This window comes from Drosophila serrata, unplaced genomic scaffold (assembly GCF_035046125.1).
Source record: "Drosophila serrata isolate PLE 108 unplaced genomic scaffold, ASM3504612v1 contig_30, whole genome shotgun sequence".
Lineage (NCBI taxonomy): Eukaryota > Metazoa > Arthropoda > Insecta > Diptera > Drosophilidae > Drosophila > Drosophila serrata.
Window position 1 is genome coordinate 680,092 of NW_028256928.1, and position 14,597 is coordinate 694,688.

Genomic DNA, 14,597 nt, shown 5'->3' on the forward strand with positions numbered 1-14,597 from the left:
AAAGTTCTGTTGCGTGGTTCAAAGTAACTGTTTTTAAAGCTGCAATGAAGCTTAAAGTGCGTGTGTAAAACAAACGAGTAAAAAAGTGAAATGTTGATTAGATACATACATATCTATGTCAAAGATCATCGGTGTGTTGTTCGTGTGTGTAATTTTGCAGTTCTATCCATTCATTTCCTTGTCTTACTGCCAACGCAGAGGTAATTTTTTGTTTTTTTTTTTTAGTGTGCATTTTTAATTAATACATTATATATTTTTAATAATGTGAGGCAAATAAAAAGAAAAGAAAGGAAATGGATGAAATCTCGGAAGTGGCAAAAATTCAATTTAACAAGAAGAATACTAAGAAGAAGAAAGGAACTTATATGTGAAAATATCGGTAAGTAAAAATTCCTATAATTTAAAATATTATATATTGCAAAAATAACATTTAAAAATTGAAAAACAGTCACTGAACACAGTCGGTGTCCGAATCTGGCCCTTGTTTCCACACCTCCACAGCGCCGAAATAGCTCAGTTGGGAGAGCGTTAGACTGAAGATCTAAAGGTCCCCGGTTCAATCCCGGGTTTCGGCAATGATTCTTTTTTTCTTTTTCTTGTTTTTTTTTTTTAGTTTTTACTTAATCAATTTTTAAATTTATATGTTTAATGATTTATAACGTTTTCTGCTTCATTGATACATATATTTTTTTTAAATAAATGCTTTTTTAAACACATTGGATCTTAGCCAAAAACTAAACTACACTGCTTAAGTTTTGATTTTCTAACAATATTTAAGACTTTTTAATAACAAAACGGTTTTATATATTATGAATAAATAAAATAAACTACAAAATTTAAACATCAAATCTTCGTTAAAATATCGTAAAATGTTGTAAAATTCTGTATTGAAGTACTAAACGGAAATATATTTAATAAAGGGTTAGTTAATATGTTTAGATTACAAGAAATAAAAAAATAAATTATTGCCGAAACCCGGGATTGAACCGGGGACCTTTAGATCTTCAGTCTAACGCTCTCCCAACTGAGCTATTTCGGCGCTGTGACGGCGATGGCGCCAACAGCCATGTAGTTGCGCTTGCATAGCTCCGTCTCCTTTAGGGGGTGGCGATTCTCCTACTTTGCTTTTGCTTCTCTTGTTGCTGGGGGGGCCTTATCTAATCGCGAGCAATTTAAAAATAGAACCTTTTGCCCTGACCCCCCCCGGCAGAGCGACCATAAAGTAAGGCGGGGGCAATAGTTTGCAGCGCCATCTGTGGAGCCTTCAAATTCAAAGGCGTTTCAAATGCAAAAAGCCGGCTTTTGGATTTAGTTGAAAGTCCGGCACACAAAAAGAAATTTAATTGTTATATTTAATTTGTTAAAATAATACAATTAAATCGTTTTTAGAAAATAAATAATTAATCAGAATAATATAAATTAATATTCACTAATTAAAGAAATAATATAATAGGAATAAGACTGATCCTTGTCTATAATTTTTCTTCAAGTGTTCTTTGGCTGCTTCTCAGTCTGCAGCCAAATCATGTTTGTTCCGCCACGATGGCACATGGCATCTAATGAACTATTGTGCGCGGGGGAGGAGGATCACCTGGCGGAATGGGAGGGTGTTTGGGCCGGGTGTCGCACACACACAGTTTTGCTTGCTGGGCAACAAATCAGCCAGCGAGCGAGCGACCAAAAACCAGAAATGAAGCTGAAGCTGAGGCTGAACCAGAAGCTGGAAAGCCTCGGTCGCGGCTTCGTGTTGTCGTTGTAAAAATGTTTGCTTGCACGCTTTCCAATGGTTGCCCGATGTCTTCGTTTGTAGTTGTTGCTCTTGCTCTCGCTGTTGTTGTTGTTTTGTTGTTGTTGTAGCTGGTCGTGCTTTGCGGTCGTTGCCCCGCTGTGACGTCACCGGTTCAATGGCAAAATGTGACCCAGATTGTCTGAGCTGCACAACTAAGCTGCTACCAGTGTGTGTGTGTGTGTGTGTTTGTGTTCCGTCTGTGTGTTGGCCACATTTCTCCAGCTCTTCAGAACAAAGAGCGGGCTAAGAGAACCGTTGCTAGCCCAAGCTCGCTCTTAGCTTAGACTTGTAAGCTTGCCTCGGCCTGCCCTTGGCTGTAACCTCTTTGGTATGGATACTCTTGGCCAAGCAAACCGCTTTCTCTGCCCCGGGCTGGGTTTATCCACACCCATTCTCCCAGTCGTCCCTCGACGTGGAATCCACTCTTTCTCCGAAATGGGGACACACGATTCTCAGCGACTCCCAACTCCTTCTTTTGCTGCCAACTTTTTTACAGTGAGTCTTCGTCGTCGTCGTCGGCTCGATTGCCTTTGTTGCCGTGTTTCCGTAATTATCGCTCCTCGCCTCGGCCAAGTCCCAAAACTTCAGTTGAACTCCAATGAAAGCCGAAAGCGACACTGTTAGAAATTTTCAATTGTTTCATAAGATTTTTTACCTGATCCAACTGCATTTAAATCAACGAAAACCTTTCTCAACAGTTCCTTAATTTAGAAAATAAACTGTATGTGAAATTGATGTAATGGGAGGTTACTTTAACTGTCGGTTTCTGGAATTCCTGTTGGTTAACAATCAGAAAAATAAAGAATTTCGATCAATAAATGGGGTTTCTCAATGGCTCTTTTAACACTTAGTACTTGCACAATTGCATATGAAAACTAGTAATAAAAAATACTTATAGTTTAATGTTACCTATTAACCTCCAGTTAGTTTTTTAAACTCCAGAAAATCGATTCAATTTAGGTCTAGTTTGACCAGGGGTTAATTTATATGTGAGAGTTATGAACCTATTAAAAAACGTCTGAAAATAATCGATACAACCTTAAATTACTATTAAATCACACATAGAAATCCATATAATATAAACTAATTATCGTGGCTAATTAAATAAGACAAAATCGATTGTGTAATCGGTCTGTAGAGAGCCATAAAAGCCAAACAAGCAAACAAATAGAAGTCAATCACGCGATTTATAAATCCCATCGAGTAAGGCGCCCCTACTACACACATGAAAATATTTGCTCTAAATAAGCGTCATAAAATGCAAATTAGCTATGATGCAATTTCTCCGCTGTGAGATAAGTTTTTCTCAGTGCAGGTCCCAAGTCGCAGGCTCAGAGTCCCAGGCAGTGTTGCGTGTAATTTGTTATTTTATTTTATTGTTATTATTACCGCATGCGACGTGCACTTTATTTTCATTACCAGTTGGGATTCTTTTCATGCATATGTAACTTCGTGTATGGGGGGAGAGCGCATCTAATGTCATGCATCGGAATTGGAAAATGCTTTCATAGTTGCAGCAGCAGCAGCAGCAGCAGTTGTTGTTGCTGCTGTTGCCGCTTTTGTTGCACGTGTGAATGTGGCAGTTGTGTGTTCGCTGGGTTTGTGGTGGCTTCAGCACCTACTACTACTACTACTTCTACTACTACTACTACTAGTGCAACTACTACCAGGCTAATTGGAAATGCATAAATGGTAATTGATGGCTATAAATAAAATGATGATATACCCAATTTGTTGTGAGTGCGCTGAGCCGCCCGCTCAAATGATATGGGAAATGGATTGCCTGAGCGGCCAATGTTTAGATAATCGAATTAATCGATCGATTTTGGGAGTGGGAAAAAGGGGGAGTTCACCATTTTAGGTCATAAAATTTGGCCGTTTTAAAGAGAAGCATTGTAATTAAGGATTTAACTTATTTTCTGGGGGTTTTTTTATTTAATTAAAAGTATATTTGTTAAAGAAACTATGGAAGAATTTAACTAATAAATCAAAATAAATTTAGCAAAGATACCCAGAATAATTATTGAAATCAGTATTTTCCAGAGGCTACCTTCATCACTATCCTGTGGGGTTTTTACCAAATTTATTTAATGAATTCTATCTTTTAGATTTTATAATATATGTAGGTTCTGTGAGTGACACAACTTATTATTTTTAGTTACTTCATATTTCCTTACTTAGAATTCCGTTGAATACCCGTACTTTGATTTATTGCTATTATTAAAGCCAACTTCCAAGAAGCTAACCTATTTCCTAAGTTAATATACGATATTTTTCCTCTGCATGAATCATTATGACATTTTATTTAATTTCATTTCATTCAAAACCCCCCACCCATAATGCGGTTTATTTCCTTCCTTTTCTCCAAAGAGCGACAATCAGTGCAAATTTGTGCAATTCATTAAAAACGCTTTTGATTTGATATTGGCTGTGAGCAATTAATTGCGCTTTTAACGATTCTCGCTTAGCCTCTCCCTCTCTCTCTCTGGACGTTTTTACCTCTCCAAATAAATTTGTAATATTCATCGAACCTACGATCAAAAGAGAGACACCGAAAAAGAGTCCCCAACAGTAAGAGAGAGAGAGAGAACAGAAAGAGAGCTTTGCCGGTTTTGGGGCCAGTTTCCAGGTCTCGCATGGAATTAACAATATTTATATAAACAAGTTATAAACAATGTTTGCCTAAACAGTGACAAACACACCAATACAAACAGACAGCAGACCTCAAACCAGTTGATCTCTCAATAGCTCGAGCCCCTCCTCCAACCTCCAACCTCCTCTCCCCCCAGCCCCAATGCATATGCATTGCATGCACGACGGATGCACGAGAGCTGGATTACACTTCCGCATTTCTGAGGCCAGTTGCATTGCACTGCGCTCTCTCTCTCTCTCTTTGGGGCTCTCTTACATTTGGAGCTCTCTTACAAGCTGGCATATGTATTCCTCCGGCTCTGCTGGGCGTCAGCTGATTTTGTTTTGCTTGAACTTTTGCCGGTTTTCAAGCTGAGCTCCAAAGTCGCGCTCGGTTTGTTTTGGAGCTTGGCGCTCCTTCCCGCTCCCACCGAACATACATATTGGCGCACATTAGCATGTCAGTCGAGGCTGCGGCGACCCTGCCCAATGTCAATCATTCCAGTCGAGGGAAGCAGGCCAAAAAGGCGAAATCCATTACAACGAGCTTATGATGGCTATGATGTGTGGCTTCATGTATGTATGTGCGTGTGTGTGTGAGCCGGACTGCCCTGTAATCTTTGGAGGCCCGGTCTTACTGACAGTGAAAACCCGAAAATGAATCCCAAGAAAAAGCCGCCAAAAAAAGTAAGACACTGGGGGAAAAAAGTGTTCAAGGAATCAGCTAATTAATGGGATAAAAATCGTAAAGAATTTTAATTTAACTATTATAGTTTCCCAACTTTTAAGGAATAGGGTTTCTTAGGGACATTAGTACTTAATGCTTGAGTTAACATCCTTAGTTCTTGGGATTATTTATGGCAATAACTGACCTTTCTAATATTTAACAAAGTAAATTTATATATGCCTTCTTAACTCATAATCATTATACAAATTTTAAATATATATGTCAATAGTTTATAATAAGCTAAATTGATTCGGGAATTCAAACCAATTAAGGTTTAAAAAAATATGAAAGGTTCAGTCCAGTTTAACCGATTATAATATAGCCATAACTATGGGTAAAATAATAGATAATATTCATTTATATTTCCGTGGTCTATTTGGCTTCAAACTCATGTAAAACCTGAAATAAACTAGGCGAAAGGCAGAAGAAAGTATTCAGAAGTACTAGGAACATGTTGCACAACACGCAAATAAAAACAAATGTTTCTAGGAACATGCTGAGCAATATAAAATGTTGCAAACATACATGTAGATGTTGCTACAGAATACTTAACATTCGACAGTGTACTTTCCTTTGTAAAAGTTTGGTAAGCTCAGAAACACACACTCATACACACACTATTTGGGCCCAAAACGCACTCTCACGCACTGGCCATGGACGTGGCTCTGCATAAGTATGGATGTGGGCCTAGCGAGCTTGGCCTTAACTTGGTTACAACGCGAACGGTATAGCTTCTGGCCTGGCCTGGCCGTTCTTTTACTCTCCGGAGTCCAACTTACACACTTTGTGTGTGCTGCATGTGTGTGGCGATGGGCACTCACACACACTGGCGGCGGATATTTGGTTTTTGGTTTTTTTGGGAGGTGAATGGCCGCAACTGTCGCTGCCACTTTGGTAACACCGTGGCGTATTAAACGTAGCAGTGGCAGCAGTGCTGGCGGTGGCGGCGGCAACAAACCAAAAATCAAAAAACCAAAAGCCACAACATCGTCATCATCATCATCATCAGTGACCATGGCGGATCCCAAGACTTTTTGGCACACAAAGGAGATTGGGGTGGGCTCTGGGTGGAGCAGCAGGAGGATAAGCACTAAGAGAAAATATATGTGACTATACAATTTAACACTGAAAGAAATACCAGGCATTTAGGAAAGCCTCCCTTCCATATACATTTAAATTTAGGAAATTGTTAATTATTTGTAATCTAAAATCCTTTTCTTCCTGTGCAAAATGCACTGGAGGGCAGGTCAGTCGAAGTAAGGTTTAATTTGCGTTGCATTTGGCCAAAAAGCCCGAAAGACTGGCTGATGGACTGAGTGACGTCTCCACTGCTTCTGAGTTTTATTTCGGCTCTTTTTTTCCCAAATTTAACTTCCAGCATTTTTATGACCACACAAAAGTCTTGGCTCTTCGTTTTTGTTTAAGTTTGTTTGCTGGCTTTCTTCCCACACATCGATTCCCTTTGATCCTCGGCCAATGAGTTCATGTATTTCTGTATTTGGTAGAGAAGTCAAGAGCAAGTCATATCCGTATCTAAGCCGCTTTTGCTTTTTAAGTGGAACAAAATCGGAACAGATTTATAGAGGGAGGAGAGCTCAACATATGATAGCAAAGCAAAACTTGAAAATATATCATATAAGCTAGGGTTAGATAGAACATTTTATAAATTACTTAAACATAATGGAAAAAAGAATATAGTAATAATTGCTAACATATACAAAAGCTATAAAATATTTTTTAAAAATCAATGTAAAATTATGCTACTCGTACCCCAAAGAGTTTATTTAAAGGTTACTTAAATGGAATAAGAAGTATAATAAAGCAAGAAAGAAAACTTACTTGGGAATCCGAAGTTTTATACTATTGCAGTTTGGAATCGAATTATAGGATCTTATCGTAAATCGCTCATAACTAAGCTTAAAATATTCATATTCTTCAAATCAACATTTATCGATATTTCTATATGACATTTTCTTGGTAAAATCAAGTTTTTTCAAGTTTTTTCTCAGTACTAACCGAAAAGCGTTAATTTTAATTCGAAAGTTTTATTAGGTTATTAAATCTTCATACTCAATTTAAAGTTGAAAAAAATTTAAGTGTTCCCGAAATTTTTGACAATTTTAGCGATGTAACCCCTTATAAAATGTTGAAAAAATTAAATTTCTGACGCATATAGCTACATATTGAACCGGCTTTTGATGCTGATTAAGAATATATATGATTCATAGGGTCGGAAATGAATCCTTCATTGGGCTAAGAGCTCTTGACTAAAATGATAATACCCTTGCAAAGGGTATAACTATGCTAAGAGAATGGTAATAATTGTCACCTTTATTTATTGTTTATTTTACAATGCATATAATTGTGATAACTAATCTATTATTTGCTCTATTTTGCTCTCTCTCCCTGTTTCTGGTCAGCGTGTAAAACTAATTTTGTTTTAATTTCTCCTTTCAACACATGTTCGTGTGTAATTTTTAGACCCGCCACACAAGGTATTTGACCCTTTGGCTCACAGCTGATTTATGGGAATTTATACGTATATATATTCGTATACCTATCCCAGTCCCAGTCCCAGTCCCAGTCGCAGTCTATGGTCTGCTGCTGCTTTTGGATCTGATTCTGATTCTGATTCTGATTCTTGCCTTCTGATTCCTATTCCGATTCTGGCCTGCCTCAGCTTCTGGTTCTATTTGAGCCCCGTCCGGAGTTGAATGTACGTTTTGCGTGAAAGTTTGTGTGCCGTGTGTGAATCTGGGCAGTATTTGTTTGTTGCCTTCTTCTGGGCTAGGTAGCCATGGCGATGGAATAGCCAGAGCGCAGCCCGGGCCATAGGAAGAAAGCTAATTCATGACATGCTGACCATATTAATTTATCTTCTTTCTGCAAAAGCCCGTGCATGATTTGGCCATTACCACCAATGGAGTTGCCCCTAGCCCATGTCCCTCTTCTCATGAGCTCATAAGCTACAGTCGAACTTGTCTAAGCTGAACCATACTTTGAAACTAGATTCTTTTTGAGGAAAGGTTCCTATAATCTAGTAGAAAATAAAAGTAATCAGATTAATGTTCTGTATCTGCTTTAAAGCTCCTATCTTTACTCTTTTTTATTTTCTTGTAATTATATGGTATTTGATTTAGATAAATCCTAGTTATAGTTAGGGAATGTTGACTGTATCTATGACTACCTCTGTCATATGGTGGCCCCATGTCTCTTCTGTGGTACAATGAACTCCGGTGCGTGAAATGTTTGAAGCTCTTCGTTCTTCTTCATTTTTTTTTTTGGTAACGAGATCATTGACACTTTAACGCGGAATGCATTAAGTTTGTTACCATGGCGAACGATCGCGAGCCGTGATTTCTTTCTTTTATTGGCATGATCGTGCACTCCTAATGATAAAGAGAAGTTCGTAGAAAGATAGTTGAAGAAAGTTGATGGATGTTGGGCCATTAAAGTGCTAAGATGATGGATATATATATAGAAAACCAAATGAGCTAGCCAAAAGGGTCAATTATTAGAGAAAGATTGAAAGAGGTTTCAAGAGAACTCTTAAAACGATCCATATAAACATTTAAAAAGTAGGTCGATACTTCAAACTAGTTATTTTTATGGTTAGCTATGAAAGTCCTAGTAAAAACGATTCTACAGCGATATAATCAAAACCTTAATCCCATATACCATCTATTTAGCATTTAAATGCTGGCCACAAGTTAAAATTTAAATAATTCTATCATTCCAATGGATGATTCAAGAAAACAGCATGAATATTTCAAGAAGATAATGCAAATGATTGTGAATGTCCAACGCTCCATCGAGAAGGTTCAGTGACATGTTATCAGAGGTCCAGAGAGTCAGTAAGATAAGACATATCATGACAAAAGGGAATCGCTTGGCATTCAAGCGAATTCTTTGCCATAATTACTCCATTATAATGGAGCGGCGGCAACAAAACTCAACTGATTCGAGCCAAGAACTGATTGAGAGGCCGAAGAAGGCTGAAGGCTTCAAGCTTTTGACTTTAGACTTCAGACTGCAGGCTGCTGTCCGCTGGCGGCAGATAATGATTATGGTTTCAATTACCCGACACTGAGAGCCGGCTAACGAACGCCCCAGCAACAAAAGAGTAAACAAAACAAAACATATACATATGTGTGTATATTTTTCCAATTTCTCCCTACTTCTTTTTGGACTTTTTAGTGGTGTAAAATATGCGGAAATGCATTTCTATGGACTTACTTACACACAACTCAAACACCACAAGTCATGCCAGCCGGGCGAAACTTGCATGTGAACTGAGGCTCTGGATTCTCTCTCTCTCTTTCTCTCTATCTCCCTCTCTCTCTCGCTCTTTGTGGCTCTGACTCTGTCCCTCCTGCTCGTGTGTGTTGGCCCGAAGATGACGATATTAATGTGGCTGCGGATGGTAATGATGATCATGATAATCATGTGAAAACCAAACCAAAACCAAAGCCAAAGCCAAAGCCTCCGCCTCATCCAAAGAGCCTCCCATGGACCTGTTTGGGGCATAATAAGAACACCAAGCAATGCAGCTGCCTGCAGCAGCAACAACAGCAGCAACATCAGGGGGTTGCATTGCTTGGCAATGCAACCAAAATGGCAACAACAAATACGGCCAGCAGGATGCAACTGAGTGGAGGGTTTTCCGGGGGTTACACGGCAAAAACAAACTCATTTTGATATGCATTTGTTATTTTCATTTGCCTTAATGTTTAATTGTTTTTACATTTATTAAATTAAACTGCAGCAAGCTGTCTGTGAGTGAAATTTTAGCTTGATATGATAGATAGATGGTCCAAAGTCTAGGACACTTGACTTCTAGACGCCTAGAAAAGTTAAATTAAATGATAAATTAAGTTTATTTGATCCTGAGAGATCTGTAGATAAAATATTTATTTAAATTTCTTAATCTTATCTTATATAATATTGAAGTAAGTCAATTTCTTGATACTAGGTAGCTTTAACTCTGACAGAAACAAAGGTTTGTTCGGATTGTTCTTTTGAAAGTTGTTTAAAAGAAATAATATAAGCATTATTTCCTTACTAATATCAGTTATAGAAATGCATAACGGAGTTGTGTATGAATTTTAAAGATAAATTCATAGTTTATAGGGATATTTTCTTATAACAATACACAAGAAGTACTTATGAACTTTGATAAGATACTTCAAATAGATTTATGAAAGCTATTGAACCCTAAGATAGCTCTGAGTTTAGCTGTAGATAAATATAAAAATCAATTATAATAGCTATCATTAACGAACTTAAAATGTTTATAAAGAGGAATTAAAGATCTATATGTTCACTCCCAATATATACCTTGGTATCTCTCTATATATAAATTTGCCACCATTATCAACTCATTATTCAGTCCAAAAGCATTATCGCTCGCATTGAGAAAGCCATCAGATTTATGATCTTAACTCTTAAATATGCATTTTCTTTCGGTGTGTTGAGGCCGCTCTGATGTTGACGATCAACCTATAGCCCAAGTAAATTACGACTGCAAGTCAACCAGTCGAGTCAGTCAAGACGAGAGTCATCTCCCCGTTGCGTCGCATCGCATCGCCGCTCCACGCTCTGTGTGTGTGAGAAAAGTTAAGAAAGAAAGCAAGTTGTTGGCCAGAAGAAGAAGAAGAAGCAGCCGCAGTCGCTGGCTTTTTCTTTTGTTGTATTTACAAGCGGGCAAAGGTTCGTTGACCGTACAAATAGTGACCCACTAACATCCGCGAGTACGTTCACCCTTGTGACGTATTGCCCCATGATCGGAGCAGCAGCAGCAGCAGCCGAAGCTCGAACGAGGCCGAAACCGAACCCGGCTCAAACCTTTTGGGCCAACGCTTTACTCTTTCGAGCGAACGGGAAGTAGGGGGGGGGGGCTTAAGAGTACACACCTATCGGTGTAGCTTAAGAGGGCTTAAGAGTAAATGCTGCTCTCCTGTCCGCTCTCTAGGCCGAAATGCGGAAATGTTGCAAGTTACACATTGGCCGGCCGAGTCTGTGAGTGTGGGTATGCTTGGTGTGTGTGTGTGTGTGTTTGTGTTGTATCTGTATCTTTTGCGGCGTGTTAATCCCATCGCTGCGGACATCTTCATCTGGCTAGATTAAAAGCAAATTGGATGGCCAGCTTCGCGCTCGCTTCACCAAAGTGATTTCGTCGGGCCCTGATCGTAAAAATATTTGTTGCAGCAATCAATTATGACCCGGCTGCCACGGTGTTGTGTCTTGAAGCAGGATCTGTGTGAGGCACACTGGGGGAAATTTCATTTTATTAAATATTATTAATAAATTATTTATAAAAACAAAAAGACAACTAACTTTGGGAATTGGAAGGTTATATAAGATTGCAGTTTGCAATTGATTTTATCGGAAATCGATCATAACTAAGCTTAAAGTATTCTTATTCTTTGAATCGATATTTCTCGATATTTTTATATTACAATTTTCTGGGTAAATTAAAGTGTTACAATTATCATAACTCAGCCAAAAAAAAAAGTACAATTTTTATAAATTTTTGAAAATTTGAACACCTTATAAAATGTTGAACAAATTGGTAACATTTTATTTTCCTCCCGAGATGGCTAGATCGACTCTCCTGACGACGCTGATCAAGATAAATATATGATTTATAGGGTCGGAAATGACTCCTTCACAATGCTTCATAAGCTTCTGACTAAAATAATATAAGTTATAATAATATTATATTTATTATATTAATTAGTTTTTAATATATCGAATTTTTTATAATTTTTTAACTCTTTAGTATATTATATTCTATAATACTTATTTAAAATAATATACTCCTTCAACATTTCTTATTAAACTTATCTCATTTAAAGCAAAATTTCAAAATAGTAATTATCTCGAAAGATCCTCAGACAAATATAAATCCTTTTCAATAATATGTGTCACCTTTAATCATGATTTTGCATCTCCAAATTTAAGGACATGATAATATCCCGTATCTGACTCGTTCATCTGCTCGACCACACCTTTTCTTTGCGACCTTTGGCCTTGACAACTCCCGCTGCTGTTGCTGCCTTTTCCTTTGCCTCAAGTTCAAGCCTGCTGGCAAACCTGAATTTGCCACATGCGGTGAAAGTAAAAATTCATAATTTTTACCTCCCCGCCCCCGGCATAGTTTCTGTTAACATTTTACCCAAAGAGGCCATAAAAATGGCAAACCAACTACGCTCGACTCAGCGGCGGCACAACTGCAACACTGCGGCAAACAGTGCAACATCAAGCGAAACGGCGTTGGTGGCAGCAACACCAAACACCAAATAGCAAATAGCAAATAACAACCATCAAATGCAATGGCATGCAGTTTTCCAAGCCCCTTTTTACCACTTCATTAGCCGGCTAGCGAGCGGGTCGAAATTCGGTTGTCGGGTTTTTTTGGCATTGGTTTTTCGGGCCTTTCTTTCTATCTTTTTTTTTCTCTTTACTTTCGTTTGCCCGTCTAGAGGAGTTTTCCAAATAATTTAGCCAACAAGGTGTGGGCCGGCCTCACACATTTTCCTAGCCAAGGCTGAGGCCGCGTTGATCATGAACATGACACAATATTATGGATTATGAGGGGCCTTTTTAAGCACTGAGAAAAATATGTTGAAACTTAAGGTTATCACAATTTCAAATGGGAGAAATGTATATAATTTAAAAGATAATATTAAGGATAAGTTTCCTTTATATACTATGATAAATTTGCGAAGTAACTTCTATAGGGAAGTATTAGATACAAAATTGAAATATCTTCTCAACTTTGTCTAAACATTTTTAAGATGTTTCCTTGGCTGTTCCCTCGAAGTTTCCTAATCTTATCAAAAACTGTTACACATAAAATACATAAAATTGTAAAGTATCAACTTTAGCATTTAAAAACACGGATTAAAAATATATTTATCTGTAAGAGATAACAAAAAATTGTTCCTGTGTACCTTTTGCTGGCTTGCTGCGGGTTACCAACGATTTTGTCTGTGAATTTTCTTTCGTTTTTCGGTTTGTGCTGCTGGCAAAAGGAAAATCTCTTGGTGTGGCAAAAACATTTCAATTTTCTTTTTTGGAAATTCAGTTACAAGTTCATAATTTAACGTTTATTTATGAGTTGTCAAAGGTGTTCGGTACGTGACTTGTCAGCCTTTTTGGATATTTTCAAGTTCGGGGCGCCGGCGCCTCTGGCTTATATCCCGTTTAGATCAATTTGATATTTATGGGTTTATGCAGAAATTTGTCTGTTCTCAGGCAAGGATATATATAACAATTTTTTTTTCGTTGTTCAAGTTGGCCCACACACGTACACAGATTTTGGTGGTAATGAATGAGCGAACAACTGCAGGACATTCAATATGGATCCTGGACAGCCTTGAACTTCACTCGGTCAGCAGCTGCTGCATGGTCATATCTTTATTCCATCTGATTGGACACATGGGAAACTGGCTAAGCTTTTGGGGCCAGGATCAAATGACTATTGGCAGCTGGCTTTTGGTCCAGCTTCCGATTCACACGCTGCTGCTTGGCGTGCTTACTGAAGCGAGGCCAACGAAGGCGGCTACCAAAATTGGCTAACAATTTTCAAGCGGCTGTCGGTGCTGCAATCATTGGATTAATTTTAATATGTCCATGGATTGGGCCGCTTTCGACCTAGGCCGGGCAGCATCTATGATTATGGGCTCACGGCATCGATACCGACTCTTGGTACTTGGTAGTCTCAAACACATGTACATAAATGTAGCAACATAGCTGCCACTGGAATTGCGACGACCTCTTTGGCGCTACTAACGCTGATGTTGCTGTTGCTGCTGTTGCTGCTGCTGCTGCAGTTGCTGTTGCTGCTGTTGCTGTTGCTGCTGCAGTTGCTGCTGCTGTAGCTGTAGCTGTAGCTGGTTACGAAACCCCAAGAAAAACTTCCGCATTCATTTAAGATCATTTCTGTCGTTTGCTGCTCCAAGTGGTTGCTGTTGTGGCTGTTGTTTGTTGCTGCTGCTGCTGCTGCCGGTGCAAGAGTTGCAAGTTGCAAGTTGCAACAAGCATCAACACAGCCCCCCCTCATTTGGTGTTGCTTGTCTGTTGTTTGCTATTATTAATGCCCCTCACCCGTCACCCGTTCGTCTCCTCCAAGGGGGAGGGGAGACTCCTGGTGATGTTGCTGCCGTTTCTGCATTCGCTGTTTTCGCGAATTTATGGATCGGGGAGCAACTGTGTGCGACGCGGACACATATGGAGCCAGTTCGTCTGCTTCCCAAAGACAGGCGCCCAATTGACAAGGTGTTTTGGTGATTGTCCATACCGGATTGCTGTTCCTCATTGCTATGCCTGTGACTGAGCCAGTGATTGAGCCTAGTGATTGAGCCTACGATTGAGCCAGTGACTGAGCGTGTGACTGTGTCTATGCTGTTGATGTCATACTTTGGGGGGGCCAGGCCAGTCTTCCTC

At 38.9% G+C, this 14,597-nt stretch overlaps 2 non-coding genes across 2 annotated transcripts; one reads left to right on the forward strand and one right to left on the reverse strand.

Moving 5' to 3' along the window:
- Window positions 1-502: 502 nt before the first annotated feature.
- TRNAF-GAA (transfer RNA phenylalanine (anticodon GAA)) lies at window positions 503-575 on the forward strand. Its single transcript has one exon. It is a non-coding gene; the product is annotated as a tRNA-Phe (tRNA).
- Window positions 576-966: 391 nt separating this feature from the next.
- On the reverse strand, window positions 967-1,039 carry TRNAF-GAA (transfer RNA phenylalanine (anticodon GAA)). Its single transcript has one exon. It is a non-coding gene; the product is annotated as a tRNA-Phe (tRNA).
- Between the last annotated feature and the right edge of the window lie 13,558 nt (window positions 1,040-14,597).